Source organism: Peromyscus maniculatus, chromosome 14 (genome assembly GCF_049852395.1).
Source record: "Peromyscus maniculatus bairdii isolate BWxNUB_F1_BW_parent chromosome 14, HU_Pman_BW_mat_3.1, whole genome shotgun sequence".
NCBI classification, from domain to species: Eukaryota; Metazoa; Chordata; class Mammalia; order Rodentia; family Cricetidae; genus Peromyscus; species Peromyscus maniculatus.
The window spans coordinates 30170568-30186557 of NC_134865.1; the positions used below are offsets into that span (position 1 = coordinate 30170568).

The 15990-nt window shown below is 43.8% G+C and overlaps 1 protein-coding gene across 1 annotated transcript in view; it reads left to right on the forward strand.

Moving 5' to 3' along the window:
• The window catches only part of Ifrd1 (interferon related developmental regulator 1), a 60507-nt gene that overhangs the window by 16406 nt on the left and 28111 nt on the right, over positions 1-15990 (forward strand). The window lies entirely within an intron of this gene.

Consider the following 15990-nt stretch of genomic DNA (forward strand, 5'->3'; position numbering starts at 1 on the left):
AAGCTGATTGGTTCTCTTCTGTCTAGGGAATTACAACATTTCAGTCTCAGCAGAGGGACACCTAGAGTTGTTTGTCTGATTCTGATTGTCCCTTCTCTGTGGGGGGAGGTGTTCATGGCTCTCTCTGTAACTAGGGCAAAGGTTAGGGGCAGTCGGGATTGGGGGCATCCTGCTCAGGCCTTTTTGCTGTGGCTGCACTTCTGCTGAGGCCTGGGTCTCTCACATGACTAGACTGAGCTGGGCCATGAGGGAGGGGGACGAGAGAGAGAGAGAGAGAGAGAGAGAGAGAGAGAGAGAGAGAGAGAGAGAGAACCAAGTGTAGCAACCAGGAGGGCCAAAGGTACAGAGACAGTGTGTAACCCAAATGGTTGGATTATATAGCTAAGATTATATGGGCTGGGGAGTTCAGGGTAGGGGGTGGGGTATGCCAGCCAAAAGGGCCTTGCAACTGTCAGGGCCTGTGGATGGGTGGACCCTGGCTGCTAATGTCCACTTTGATAGGGTAAATAGACACCCTAGCCATTTGTCCCAGGTTTGAAACCTAATACTAATGTATCTGTGAAGTGGTTCATTGGGAAGGTTAAGAAACTTAATGCTGAAACTCTTGCCTGGGCCTATTCAAAGGCAAAGGAGAAAAGGCCCTGGAAATTTGGTTTTCTAAAATCCATATTCTTTCTCTTAAAGAGGTTCCAATCCTACTTCAGCTGATATTACAAAATATACAAATATACAAAATCCAAATATATACAAAATATCTATAAAACCTGAATCCACTCCTGCTGAATCCCCTCCCCACTCATCCATTACTGGCACCTGATCATCTCCCCCGCCAGCTGCCATTGTGTCAGCCCTGGACTCAACACCTTTGTCATCATCCCAGGGGCTTTTACCAACTGGACAGTCCAACCTAGGAGCTGCCCTTTGCCTCCTGTCCTAGTTAGGGTCTCTATTGCTGTGAAGAGACACCATGACATGACAACTCTTATAAAGAAAACATTTAATTGAGGGGGCTCACTTCCAGTTTCAGAAGCTCAGTCCATTATCATCTTAGTGAGGAGCATGGCGGCATGCAGGCAGATGTGGTGCTAGAGCAGTAGCTGAGAGTCCTACATCTTGTAGGCAACAGGAAATCAACTGAGACACTAGGTGGTATCCTAAACACAGGAAACCTCAAAGCCTGCCCCCCACAGTGACACACTTCCTCTCACAAGGCCATACCGACTCCAACAAAGTCACACCTCCTAATAGTGCCACTCCCTATGAGCTTATGGGGGCCAATTACATTTAAGCTGCCACAGCTCCTTTGTCCAAAATTACTTTCCCAGCAATGCTTCTAGTTTGGGTAAGATAACTTTGTTTGTCAGTCCTCTGAGACCGATGGCAGCAGAGTGCTTTCATGTGACTGTTTTGTTGAACTTTCTTGTTTGCTGGTCATTTTCCATGGAATCCCCAGCAGTCATTCAGCAATGACTGGTTTCAGCAGTCTTCTCCCTACAGAAACCATCTGATGCTGGCAAACACCACCCTTAATTGTGGCCAAGGGGTACATTGAGCATGCGATCACACTTCAGAATTCCCCGTTTGATGATAGTGAGTCAAGGGCAATTTGCCTTTCAGACTATTAACCTTTGACCATTCCTTATTCGACAGTGCCTGGATCTGGAATGGAGCTGGTTGTCTCCTGTAGTCCCAGGCTGCTGTGACTCAGTCTGTCGTCATTGTTACTCTCCACAATGTCACCTGATAAATGACTTCTGAGAGTTCTTATGTTATCTGAGCAGCTGCTGTGCCGTCTATGAAAAATCTAATTTCACTTTCTAAGCTTTTCCTCCTCATCACACCCCATCTGTTTCAATAGACTCTCATTCAGACACTCTAAAATAGGACCCATCGTATCAATTTATTATCTCAGTAATCGCAATAAACAAGACACTCTCTCCATGTCCTTATTTTAGGGCTGAGGCAGGCCTACCATCCTTCTGAGGAAGCACATGCTGTTCAGCCTCATGTCAGAAAGGAGGAAGCCCTCTTCATCTCTGGGCTGCTGTCCTTCAGTTTTCTATTGAGTGGGTGCTGTCAGGGGGAAATTTCTACAGAAGTAAATGAAGTTAGGGCGTGTTTCCCTGCAAGATGCTTCTGAGTCACATCATGCGGTGGCGATGGCTCATACCAGATTTTTCTTAGGGCTCTTCTTCACACTTTCATGCCTGTAACACGTCATTTGGTAGAAATCAGAGGTTCAGTGAGGCTGGTGGCAGCAGCCAAACCCCAGGGACTTATCCTGATTAAAGAGCTCAGGGGAATACCGTCATCATTCCGCATAAAAGAAAAAGTCATTTCCAGCCAGGCCCCATGTCACATGTCACCCACATATAACCCCAGTCACTGGGAGCTGGAGGCAGGGGATCAAGAGTTCAAAGACATCCTCAACTACATAGACAGTTCAAGGCCAGCTTAGGCTACATGAGACCCAATTTCACAACCAAACAACAGAAAAACAAAAAGTCTGAACATAAAAAAGGCATTTCCACAGGGAAAGCAGGAAGATTTTGGTTTCCTCCACAACACTGAACAGGTGCAGCAGAGAGTGGGAGGTGTGTGTGTGTACTCAAGTGTGTGTATGTGTGTATGTGTGTGTGTGTGTGTGTTTATGTGCATGTGTGTATGTGTGTGTGTGTTTATGTACGTGTGTGTATGTGTGTGTATGTGTGTGTATGTGTGTTTATGTGCATGTGTGTATGTGTGTGTGTGTGTGTGTTTATGTACATGTGTGTGTGCACGCTTGCGTGGATGTCCCCATTTCTTTTTTGAGAAAATACTGTTTTCTCTAGCTTTCACCCCTGCTCTGTGGCAGTCTTTTGGTGTCTGTGTTGCTGTGGAGGACACAGGGATGCTGTGCCTTAGTGGTTGGAGCGAGGTACAAACAGAAGCCTGGCAGAGCCTGGGGAAGGTGGGTAGGAGACAGTGCTGGGCGCCTGTAAGGCCTGAGCGGGTGTGGACTACGTGCCTCCATGCTAGGGTCAAGGTGTACAGTACTTGTGCAGTCCTTGATTTTCAGAAGCAGGCAGGAAGGAGAACTTAGTGGGACACCAAGCTTCCTTTCAGGAACATATAATGTGAACTCTGACCTTTGCTCCCCTAAGAAAACTACAGAGAATAGCAAAATTCTATACTATCTGGTCAATCCAGAACCAGCACTAATGAACCCGATACACAAACAAGGCCAAAGCCTGTATATTATATACACATTCATGCCTAGCCATTTCCTTCCTTCCTTCCTTCCTTCCTTCCTTCCTTCCTTCCTTCCTTCCTTCCTTCCTTCCTTCCTTCCTCCCTCCCTCCTCCCTCCCTCCTTCCTCCCTCCCTCCCTCCTTCCCTCCTTCCCTCCCTCTCTCTCTTTCTTTTTCTTCTTTTTTTTTCTGTCTCTGTTCTGTTGGTGGTTAACTAAGTGGGAAGGGACCACGGAGATGGTATTTTACATAAAGGGAACTAGAAAGCTATCAAAGACCTGCAAACCTTTTTTTTTGCAGCAGATTTTACCGCTTCCCTCTTCTGCCCACCACCAGCCCTAGCTGCACACACAGCACAGTGCCTGAATAAGACTTCCCCAGCTTCTGATTCAGTCACAGAGCTGCAGGCAGGCAATGACTGCTGAGGGTGAATGAGTTTCCTCCAGTGGTGTGTCCACTGATAGGTTTCCCAATCCTCAGCAGTCAGCCCTAAACACATGTACACACTGGTAATGCCAGTGTGTGTGTGTGTGTGTGTGTGTGTGTGTGTGTGTGTGTGTGTGTGTGTGTGTTAGGCTCAAAGGAAACTCCAATTCTCTAGACTTCAAAAGACAGTCCAATGAGCTCAGCCTGGACTATAGGAGGATTTATGGTGTTTAGATGAAAGTCAGCATTCCTCAGGGACTTGTGAAACCGGATTTTCATCTAGCCAAAGGAGGCATTTCCCTCAGCTCTGGCAGAAGGGACATGGCTACCTGTGGTGCCCATTAGCATCTCACAGCTCTTCCTGGCCTCCAGACTCCTTCAGTACCACAAATACCTGTTGCACATTTCAAAGTCGCACTGACATTTTAGCCCCTCACCTTCCCTAAACTCCTTCTAGTTCACACTCTCTCCCCACAGCTATTCATTCCCACAGCCTTGCTTCTGTCTGTCTGTCTGTCTGCCCGTCTGTCTGTCTGTCTGGTGTCTCTGTTCCACTTTTGCTTCTCTCAGTACGTGTTTTCTATTCTCTCCCCGCTGCTGTTCCCCCCTCTCTCGCCTGTAGTCCTGGCTATCTGCTGACCATGGTCAGATCTTTCTTTCTCTCTCTGCTCTGGATGCTTCCAGATGCCTCTGGCTGTTCTCTCCTAGATACAATAAAAACCTTACCCCTAACCATACCATGGAGTGGTCATGGCATCAGTTTATACGAATGTGCCTGTGTGTAATAAAAATGCTCATAGAAGAAGTCGTGAATTTGAGTCAGGGTGGTGGTGGGAAACAGGAAGGAGCTGAAAGGGAGAGGGGTGGAAATTACATAAATACAGTATATTCATGTATGCAATTCTCAAAAAATTAAAATTAAAAGAGATTTTCCCAGTGTCTGGCTTTTATTGAGGATAACAAATAAATAAAATAAATTATTTACTATCCACACTCTTCTGCCAATTGCTATAGCTGTTCCTCAAAGGCCAGCGAGCGGGGAAGGACCACTCCTCAGGCTGGTTCAGCTCAGTCCTTGAGGTGGGTGGGCTTGTTAGGTTCTTCTTTCCTTCCTGACACTGTCCCTTCTCATCCTTCTTTGTCCTGCTCGCTCGCTTCTTTTCTGTGTCCTTGAGCCCAATACATCTCCTGCTCATTATTTTTCAAGCTGTGTTGCTATTTTTCTCCCAGTGTCCTCTGTTCCCTGTTGTGGCCAGCAATCTGTTTCCATCATTAGTGGCTGGAGGACAGGAAGGGAGCTGAGTGAGCATAAGGCTCGGCTTCGGGGTGACCGCTAAGGCTTCCCTGGCTGGAGATTATGAGAGGAGGCTGCCGAGCATTCTCATAACTATTGTCCTATTATCTATTTGGAATCTAGATCGATTATCTCAGCATATAAATGCATGGCAATGAGATTCAAGTTGTTAACTCAGCAAAGCAGCTCTGAGCCCTTCCTCTTTGACTAATGGGGTTCCAGTGCTACTCGTGGGACTATTATCCCATGGGGTGGAGAGCAGGAAAGACACACATCCACTGAGCGTGTTGGACGTGAGATCACCTAGGCTCTAGGTTAGGAAAGAGGCGCAGTCATTTCTTGATGGGCTGCAGACTGTGGTCTGCCCTTCCTTACCTGTGAGGCCTCTGTGTCATCCCTCTTCCCGTGGGTTGTAATAATGGGAGCAAAGTATCCAGGGCACCAGGCAACTCCCTTGTCCTGACCTCCATAACCCACTTGCTTTTATTAATTATAATTTATTTTTTAGAGCTAATACAGGAGAACAAAAATCATGCACATTTGTGAGGTGTACTGGGATGTTTCCATATCTGCACACTTTGTGAAATGTCCAAATCAGGGCCAACAAACCACTCTCCCCACATAGTATATTTCTGTGCCATCTGTGTTTATAACAAAGGGGACTGATCACCTGCCTCAAAGGGAGAATCAGAAAACTCACAGCTCTGAAAGTAACATCTGAAACAGAAGAGAAAGGGGCTGCTGCGTGTGCCACCTATGCATTACGATCTTTTGGGAATCTCCTTTATGTGAAAACTCCAGTCATCTGAGGCTGTGAGCCTTATAAACGAGCATCCCATGTTCTGTCCCTCGCAGAGATGCTTGTGTTCACAAGCATTTTGTCTATTCTGGAACCTCCTCCATCCTAAGTGCTCCATAAATATTTACTAAACCATCGAGTGACTCCTGTTGCCTGTAATAGCAGTGTTGGGAGCAGGAGCAGTTAATACCAGAAGATGTTAGTCATGAGGGCACCCACCAGCCATGTCCTCTGTTGCCTTCTGTAATTACAGGGGAATGAATGCCATGAGCCTTTTTACATTTTACTTTGTTGCATCCATTTATTTTGATCATCAAAAATCACACACACACACACACACACACACACACACACACCACAATTGTTGTGTACTAGGCATTGTAACTCTAAGTTGTTCTTTGTCTTTTTTTTTTTTTTTTTCCTGGAGCTGAGAACCGAACCCAGGGCCTTGTGCTTGCTAGGCAAGCGCTCTACCACTGAGCTAAATTCCCAACCCCCCCCCCCTTTTTTAATTCTTGCAATAGTGCTATACGGAATTGTGTTTGTGTTTTGATTCATTCAGCAATTATCAATCACATGGCAGTTAAGACTCAAAAATGAAAATGTTTTTCCTTCTGAAAAACAGTGATGGTTGTTTATAAGGAAACTGCATCTTGCCAATCTTTTCCACCATGGCTCATTTAAATACTTAACACAAATCCCATGCATTCAGCATTATTATCTCCAGTTTATAAATACAGAAATCAGACCGTGAGAAGTTAAATAACTCCCCCAGATCACAGAGCTGGTAGCTGGCAAGGCTAAAATCTGTGTGCCTGTCCGCTTAGCTGCAGGTCCCACGTGGCTGCTCTTTGATTCTGCTGCCTGGGATGGTGGCTAGGAGGAATTGTCCACAGGCCTTGACTGCAGGCCCTCATGGCCAGCAGGCAAGTACAACTGAATAAAGTATTAAGCAGAACAGTCTGAGGCTGCCCGGAGAGAATAAACAATCTGTCTGGGGGTCAAGGAGGGATTTAGTGTGAGAAGTCCTTGAAAACAGAGGCCAAGGGGAAGGGCTTTATTGAGCAGATCCACAGGGTATCGCTTTCGAGTAGAAAATGACTTATTATCCAGTGGAAACACAATAGATGGAGGATAAGATTATTTTACTCCTTAATCTTATTGTTGTTGCTATTGTTTTGGTCAATGAATACATTCATTATATAATATTTACTGAGTGGGATAATGGATTTCACACTGTGATGTATTTTAATTTCAGAAATGTTAGACTGTTTTAGTGTATGGATCTGTGAGAGCGTTTTGCTCTGTTCAAAGTATTTTTGATTAGTGAAAATACTAGAGAGTCAAACTTTAGTCTCACATTCTCTTTAATCAAGAAACTATAATATCACTGTTATTTAAGTAAAAATGATCTAAAGTGTGATCTGGAATAAAATAAAATAACAAACACTTAACTACACAATATTTTCACCTATAAATTCAGTGACTTCACATACCATCTAAATTTCCTCTGTGGATTGTCTTGGTCAGTTTTCTATTGCTGTGAAGAGACACCATGACAGCAGCAGCTCATAAAAGAAAACATTTAATTGGGGCTTGCTTGTAGTTTCAGAGGTTTAGTCCATTATCATCATGGTGCAGGAGCATGGCAGAATGCGGGCAGACATGGTGCTGGAGAAGTAGCTGAGAGTTCTACTTCTGGACCTTCAGGCAGCAGGAAGACAGAGACACTGGGACTGGCTTGGGGTTTTGAAACCTTAACCCTTCCCCACCACCCCATGTCACACTTCCTCCAGCAGGGCCACACCTACTCTAACAAAGCCACACCTTGTCGTCCCTCTAAAGTAGTACCACTCCTTGATGACCAAGCATTCAAATATACAAGCGTATGGGGGCCGTTCTCATTCAAACCACCTCCGGGGTGTTTGGACCTAGATTACACGCCCCTACTATGTTACAGAATGGTTGAAATAATCAAAATACTTAACAAAAACCTACCACTGTCCATATAGCTAGATACTGAAGTGGTTACACATAAATTGGCCCAGACACGAGTCTTAAGGCATAATGAGCACAAGGCTGAGAATCCCCAAGCCCCAAATCCCGAATCCTTAGACTCTGGAACAATATACATTTCAGATTGTTCAAGCAATAAAAATCTGTGCAAACATTTCCAAATCTGAAAACCCTGATATCTGAAATACTCCTAGTCCCAAGTGTTTGGGATGATGGACAGATAACCTGCAACATACCTTGGCAGTCTTTCTTTTTGATTCATCCTGTTTTATTTAACAACTTCTGAGGAGTTGACCTGGTTCCTCTGAGATGCTGTTGTGCTCATATTACAAGATGCTTGGGGTAGGCTGGGTTAATGGTGGACACACAAATACCTTATTGGCAATAATTCACTGTGGATTTTAGTGAGTGGTAGCAGCAGCACTACCTTTCTACAGAGCATCCTCAAAATCAGATCCAACATGTCACCTCGGGCTGATCCAGAGCACCTCTGAGTTTTTCATAGTTCCCATAGTGACCATCAAGTTACGAGCCACTCCAGGGCTTATTCTCCTAGAAAGCGGAGTTTCCCAGAACAGTGTGTCATTGCTAAAGCAGAGAGAGCCTGGACATTGTTCCCTCATTAAACCAGCCAGTGTTCCTCTGTAAAATATGGGTCTGACAACGTGGTTATCATCATTAGCCGGAGGCTGTCTGCAGGTTCACAGACTATGTCATGAAACTGTCAGGTTACGCATCTATTTTCTTCTGGCTGAATATCATCTTTAAGGAACAATGTTTTATTGGACAATTCACCGAGAGCAAACCAAGCTAGAATTTACCAACACAAAACTGAGACAGAAGAAACTGTGTGTGTGTGTGTGTGTGTGTGTGTGTGTGTGTGTGTGTGTGTGTTTAAAATGGGAGTGTCTGATCAAAGATGCTTTTATGGTGAACGAAAGCTTAACACAGCAAATACAGTATGTGATCACCAAGCCACATGACCGAGTATTTCGCTTCACCATCCAGAGACCAGGGTTGAGGGTGGTTGTACAGGGAAGATTTGTGTTTTGGGAATATTCACCATTGACACTAAATGAATGGCAGTGTCTTTTACCTTATGCAGCGATAACTGAAAAATATTTGTTGACAGTGTATTCATTGACCAAATGCTTGTTGAATTACTTGACTTGGGTTGGGTGGTTGAGATAAAGCTGCATAAGGCAGAACAGTGGTTCTGTTCCAGATGACCGGTGCTTCACAGAAGATGCAAAAGGCAGGAAGGGGAGAGAGGTAGGTTCTAGCTACAAAGTAGCCATGAGGGCTGGAAAAGCAGACTGACGGATACTGTCTCCTGTATTGTAATATATCACCAGCCAAGTATTCCTTATATATTATGCATTTCTAGACTTGGTGACTGTCTTAGTCAGTGTTCTTTTGCTGTGAAGAGACACCAGGGTCATAGCAATTCTTACAAAGGAAAGTATTTAACCGGGTTTGCTTACAGTTTCAGAGGTTTGGCCCGTTCGCATCAGGTTGGGAAGCATGGTGGTACATAGGCAGACGTGGTGGTGGTGGGGAGGTGGCTGGGAGTTCTACATCCAGATCCAGAGACAGCAGGAAAAGAGAGACTCTGAGCTTGGCTTGGATCCTGAAAACCTCAAGGGCCACTCCCAGTGACACACTTCCTCCAGTAAGGCCACACCCAACCCAACAAGGCTGCATCTTTTAATCCGTCTTAAGCAGTATAAACTCCCTGATGGCTAAGCATTCAAATATATGAGCCTGTGGGAGCATTCTTATTCAACCACACAGCGACTGCCTATAAAAGGGTCAATAAAGACTTTAAAGGACAAGAAACTTGGTTGGGGTCCGTTTTCTCAAGTGATACTTTTGCTGGTTGTTTTTTGTCAACTTGACACAAAGTAGAGTCACTTGGGAAGAGGGAAACTCAGTTGAGGAATTGCCTCCTCCAGATTTGCCTGGGAGTATGCCTGCAAGGTGTTTGCTTTTGATTAATGGCTGAAGTTGAAGGGCCCAGGCCAATGTAGACAGCGTCAGCTGTGGGCAGATGGTGCTGAGCTGTAGAAGAAAGCAAACTGAGCAAGCCATGGAGAACAAGTCAGTTAGCAGTGTTCCTCCATGATCTCTGCTTCAGTTTCTGCCTCCAGGCTCCTGTCCTGCTTGAGTTCCTGGCTTGGTTTCCCTTGATAATGGGCTGCAACCTGCAAGGCAAAGAAACCCCTTCCTCCCCAAGTTACTTTTAGTCAGTGTTTCTCACAGCAACAGAGAAGCAAACTACAACAGATGCTTCTAGGTTTTGAGGAAGAAGCCAAGGTAGGCCTTCCTTGCTCAAGGCGATGTCTGCCTGGGGAACTTCAAGTGACCTTGCTTAGCTGGAGTATAAGAAAGGAGAAAGATGAGTAGTTGCATAAAAGTGGCTTTGTAAGTGATGCTGAAGAGTATGAATTTTATTCTCCAGGTGTCTTCATCAATTCTGCTGTCGTGAAGAGACACCATGACCATGGCAACTCTTACAAAGGAAAACATTTAATTGGGGCTTGCTTATATTTTCAGGGGTTTAGTCCATTATTGTTATGGTGGGAAGCATGATGGCATGCAGGCAGACATGGTGTTGGAGAAGTAGCTGGGAGTTCTACATCTAGATCAGAGGAGAGGAGAGAGAGAGAGAGAGAGAGAGAGAGAGAGAGAGAGAGAGAGAGAGAGAGAGAGAGAGAGAGAGGAGCCTATGGGGGGGGTTCTATTCAAACCACCACAACAGGGGTTAAGAAGCCAGAGAAGGTTTAGCAGCCAAGTCGTAACCCGAACATTCGATGAAAACATGTGTATGGTGTGTCTGCTACTTTTTAGCTCAGTGCTGAAATCTTACAAAATAAGATTCAGTCCAAAGAACCCAAAACCTAATAATAAAAGTAAGTTAGTAAAAGTCACACATTTTTCAATAATGATAGAAAAGACATTACAGACTTGTGGCTGGGGAGATGGCTCAGTGGTGAGCGCTCCTGTAAGCATGAGAACCGAAGTTCAGATCCGCACAACCCACATAGATGGGTGTGGCAGTCTGTGTGTAATTCGGATTCTGGGAAAAGCAGGGAGAAGGGTTCCCTGGGATGAGGGCTACCCAGGCTAGCTACATTAGCAAGTTCCATGTTTATTAATTGTGAGGCCCTGCCTCAGTGAATAAAGCAGAGAGTGATTGAGGAAGACTCCTAATGTCAACTTCAGGCTCACATGCATGTGCATACATGTGCATCCATGCATGAGAACATTTATGCACACACACACACACACACACACACACCATACATATAGAGATGAAGAGAAAAGAACTGCTTTTAAAGTATCTATCTTATGCCATGCATGCATTTGTTAAATGGTGGATTAGTTATTTTTCTTATAGCTGTGACAAAACACCCAACTGAAGCCACTTAAGGAAGGGAAGGCCTGCTTTGGCTCACCATTCCAGGATACAGCGCAGTATGGTGGAGGATGTCATGGCGGCAAGAGCTTGAGGCCGTTGGACAAGATTGTGTCTATAGTCAGGAAGTAACGATCAGAAAATCCTCATGCTCACCTCACTTTCTCCTTTTTCTTCAGTCCAGGACTCCAGCTCATGGAATGATGAAACCCATAGTACAGAATTATGGTGGGTCTTTCCCATTCAATTAATATAGTTAAGTATTGCTTCAGAGGTCCAGAGCCTTAGCTTTGTGATTCAAGATCCTATCAAGTTGACAATATGGTGATAACTCCAGCCCTTGTCAGTTGGACACCTAAACATTTTGAAGCTGTATCTTCCCACCCCTTATCTTTGTAGGTTCAGGACCATCTTATGATGCTAAATACATTCCTTCTGACTTCAAAAGTATTCATAGTCTTTAACAATTTCAACACCATTTAAAGGTCCAAAATCTCACTGAGACTAAGACAACTGTGAGTCCCCATGAAATAGAAAATCAAATAAAAAACAATGTTCAGTGTCTAATATCACATAATAAACACTAGAAAAGAAAGGTCAGACCAAAGACACTGAATCGTGCAGCTCTGTGTCTGGCGTCACCTCCAGATAAAAATCGTTTGGGTCCAAAGGGCTTGGGTAGCCCTACCACTCATCCTGTCATCCGTGTACAGGCTCCCTCTTGAGCCATAACCACTCCTGCACTCCGCTGTCCCCAGGAGATGCTGCATGGTTCTTGCATCCCTGACATCCTAGGGTCTGCATGGCCAGTTTGCAGGACTCTGGTCTTGAAATACATCGCCAGGCCTCATCAGCACTCTGGAACTGTGGTGCAAGACTTCATGGCCTCCTCAACCTTGCATGCTTCATGCTTGCAAATCCCATGTCATGTGGACATACTGCCAAGTCTGGGTGCTGGTTCAAGACCATAGTTGCGTTAGTCTTTGTATGCTGACCTTGGGGAACACGTTCCTAGGCAGTTACTTTCTAGAATGAGGGAATCCTTAAGTGGCATTCTCAGCTTAGGCTCTCTTCCTTCATGAATTTACATTTTCAGAAGTTGGAGCCTTTGATGATTGGCCATGTTTCCTATGGCCCCACTGCCGATCAGGTTTCTCTTTAACAACCTCTTTTCAATGAGTGCTTTGGGTGAAACTTTGGCCTTTCTAGAGCTGGTTTCTTTGCTAAAAACCTAAGCATATTTTTAAACATCTTTAGGTCCCACCTGTTGGCTTTTTTCACTGTAGACCTGGCTAAGAACGGTGAGCAATAACAGTTTCACAGCCTGCATGCTATCCTGCTTTAAAATTTCTCCACCAAACCTATCAGTTAATTTAAAATTTCATCTCACTAAGTTCTCAGGGCACGGGTAGAGAACGGCCAGATTCTTTGCTAGAATGGAACTGGATTGGCCTCTAGTCCGGTTCCTAGTAGAGTCCTTCTTCCCCTTTGAAACTGAGCCTTTACTACTGGCTTTTCTCTCCAGAGTCTCGTCTTTGAACCCCATCAGAACAGCCCGTGTACTTATGCTTATGGTAATCAAGGGTTTTCAACACCAAAGTTCCAACTCCATATTCTTCCAAAGATCTGAGAACCACGAGGTAAGGTTTATCACAGTAAAGCCCCATTTATCAGTGGGAGTTCTCTATATTAGTTACATTTCTCACGACTGTCACAAAGTATCTGACCACAGCCACTTAAGGAAGGAAAAGTTTATTTTGGTTCATAGTTTCACAGTCATTCATAGCAGGGAGGTCAGAGAGGCTGGAGCTTGAGGGAGCTGGTCACACTGTGTTCATAGTCAGGAAGTAGAGTCAAAAATAGGCCTGGTCAGCTTACTTCCTCCTTTTTATTTGGTCCAGGACTCCAAACCATGGAATAGTGTGGCTCCCAGCCCACAGTTAAGGGAGGATTACCTCAATGAACCTAATCTAGAGAGCAATGCCAAGAGGCAGATCTAGGTGATTTTAGATCCAGTCAAGTTGGCAATCAAGATTAATCATCAAAGGTGTTAACATGTTCTAGCTGATTTAATTCTCCTATCACCTCGGAGATGGACCCTAGGTTAGTACCAGTTTATAGGAGAGAAACTGGAGGCATAGTGACTTGGTAACTTACCCACTGGTAAGTGGTAGAACAAGTTTAGTTCCTAACTGTCTCACTCCAGAAAATGTACCTTTCCTAAAGGCTGTGCTATTTCCTTGGGACAGAAATCTCTTCAGGGCACTAGGACCACACCAGAGGGCAATGCATCTTGAAGAAGCAGGAACTGGAAAGTCATAGAGATGGTAATGGCATCTGTGTCAGGAAAGTCATTCTGGAGGCTTGGCTCGGGGCAGGAAGTAGGAAACAGGAATGTAAGCTAAGCCTAGGCTACGCTGTGCTTTATAATTTCAGTGGGCATGAAAGGAGAGGGTAGAATCTAGACATAGTTCACCTGGGAAATAGTTTGTGTTGAGGTAAATTGTGAATTCATTAACACTATTAATAGAGCAGGAGTAGGGGTGACTAAATTTTCCAGTGGTGGAATTTAGGGAATTGGTGAGGTGTAAATAAATATTGGAACATAGATTTTGGAACTTGGAGTTACTATCAAAACTAAAAATTGTATTATGTCATATCTGAAGAATTTCAAATTAATAGTTAATTGTATCTCACTAATGTGTCAAAATGCAATTATTGATTCCATCTTAAAATGAGGCCAAATGTAAAAAATGAATAACACCACAAGAAAGGAAACCGGGAAGCTGGCAAAGTATATATACTATTTTATTTATAAAAGCAAACATGTAGGCAGGTGTTTTAATTTATATGGTGTAAAAATGGTATCGAAGTACTATTTATACTTCTGGGGGTGGGAAAGGGTGGATTAAGGTAAAGATGTAGAACTTGGGAGAACAAGGGTAAGCAGATATTGCTATGAGCATGTAAGGAAACAGTATGAAAGTTGCTGACTCACTATTTAGAGTTACTTGATCTGCCTAAGGCTTCTTAAATGCATCGTAGAAGCAGAATGAAGAGACAAAGGCAAAATAGTTTGGATAGATGCATAGGGCTAGAAGATACTTCCTGCATCCCTACAAGGAAGAATAAGTTATAAAAATATAGGGAATAGAGAAACAGCTTTCAAAGAAATAAGTCATGACCGTATTAAGTATGGTCATGAGAGCAAAATACATTTCATTTTCTCAGGGTTTGGAATATAGAGACGGTACCATTGCTTACTCATTGTGACAAGTCTGATTTAGAAGGAAACATAACCATTCATGAATCATAATCAAAGTTAGCCATCTGGGATACCACTGACAGAAAAATAGATTTCTCTCATTGGAACATGTTTCAGTTAAGAAAAAAAAAAAGGATGTTGCCAATTAGCAACAACAAACAGTAAGGAAGAGTCTTATTAGGACCATGAAGGGAAACGAAAACTGTTAATTAGGAATACTAAGGATGGAGGAAAAAAGAGAAGAGGGTAGAAAAAAAAATCCCTCAAAACCAGTCATCCATGATACAGTGGGCGTGGATGGAAGGAAATTCTCCAAATAGAGAGTTTTAACAGGGTGTCCTTGGACAGAAATCTGTGGGGGTGGCACCAAGTGGGCAGTAGCCCTATGTTGGTACATTCTACATACCAAACAGCAGATGACAGGAGTGAGGAATTCAAAGACATTTTCTTTCTTGAAACATATGGGACTTTTAAGGGAGGTAAAGGAAGAGTTGAGTGATTATTTTTACTCCACTCATTTCTGTAGACAGTGAGAACGCCAGACATTGCCAAATGTTATCATCATTTAAAAGAGATGGCTAGATATAACATAATTGGTTGGGATGCTTTCAGCCACAAGTCATAGAAATGAAATAACACTGAAATATTTGGTTAAATATTTGGAGTATTTACCACTCATGTATAAGTGTCTAGAGGTAGTGTGTAGTGTCAGCTAAGTGACTACAGAACCTCATCCAGGTTCTTCTGCTGTTTTCTTTTGCTATTATCTGTTGGGTTTGCTTGTCCTATGGTTGCAAGTGACAACATCCAAAGGCATGACTATCTTTTCATTTGTATTTTTCTTGAGGACAATTGCTTTCCCTACGTCTCTCCACTCTAACACCCCACTGGCTACAATTGTGTTGTGAATCCAAGATTAACCAACCATTTGTAGGAGGGATTAGTCATGGAATCAGGCATACCCCAACTCTTGGGAAGCACTTGATTCCCTAAGGGAAGTTGGCAATCAGAACATTAGAATTCTGAGAATGAATATGGGCGATAATATGGGTCTGGGGTGGGCAATCACCAATGTTTGCCCAGCCCACAGTGGGCTGCACTATTCCCTAGGCAGGAGGTCCTGGATTGTATAAGAAAACCAAAGGCTATCTAAGTATGCGCCTGTGAGGGAGCCAATGAGCAGCATTCTTCCATGAAGGTTTCTGCTTCAGGTTCCTGTTTGTGTTTCTGCCTTGACTTCTTCCCAAAATGGGCTGTAAACTGAAATAAACTTTCCTCCCCTGAGGTGGTTTTGGTCAATACTTTATTATAGTCACAGGAATGAAACTAGCACTAAATGTTTCAGTGGGACAAATACGACAGTTGTTTGACGTAAGTTTTTGGTGTCTTTAGAATCCTCTTGACTGGGTTCCTTCACAATAAATATTGCTAAAGTTCAAATTTGGCAGCTTACTCATTTTCATTGCCAAATTGCCTCCAATTCGCTGCCAATCTGTTCCTACTTCCTTCTGCCTTTCAGCTGAGAGTAAAAGACGGGCTTTG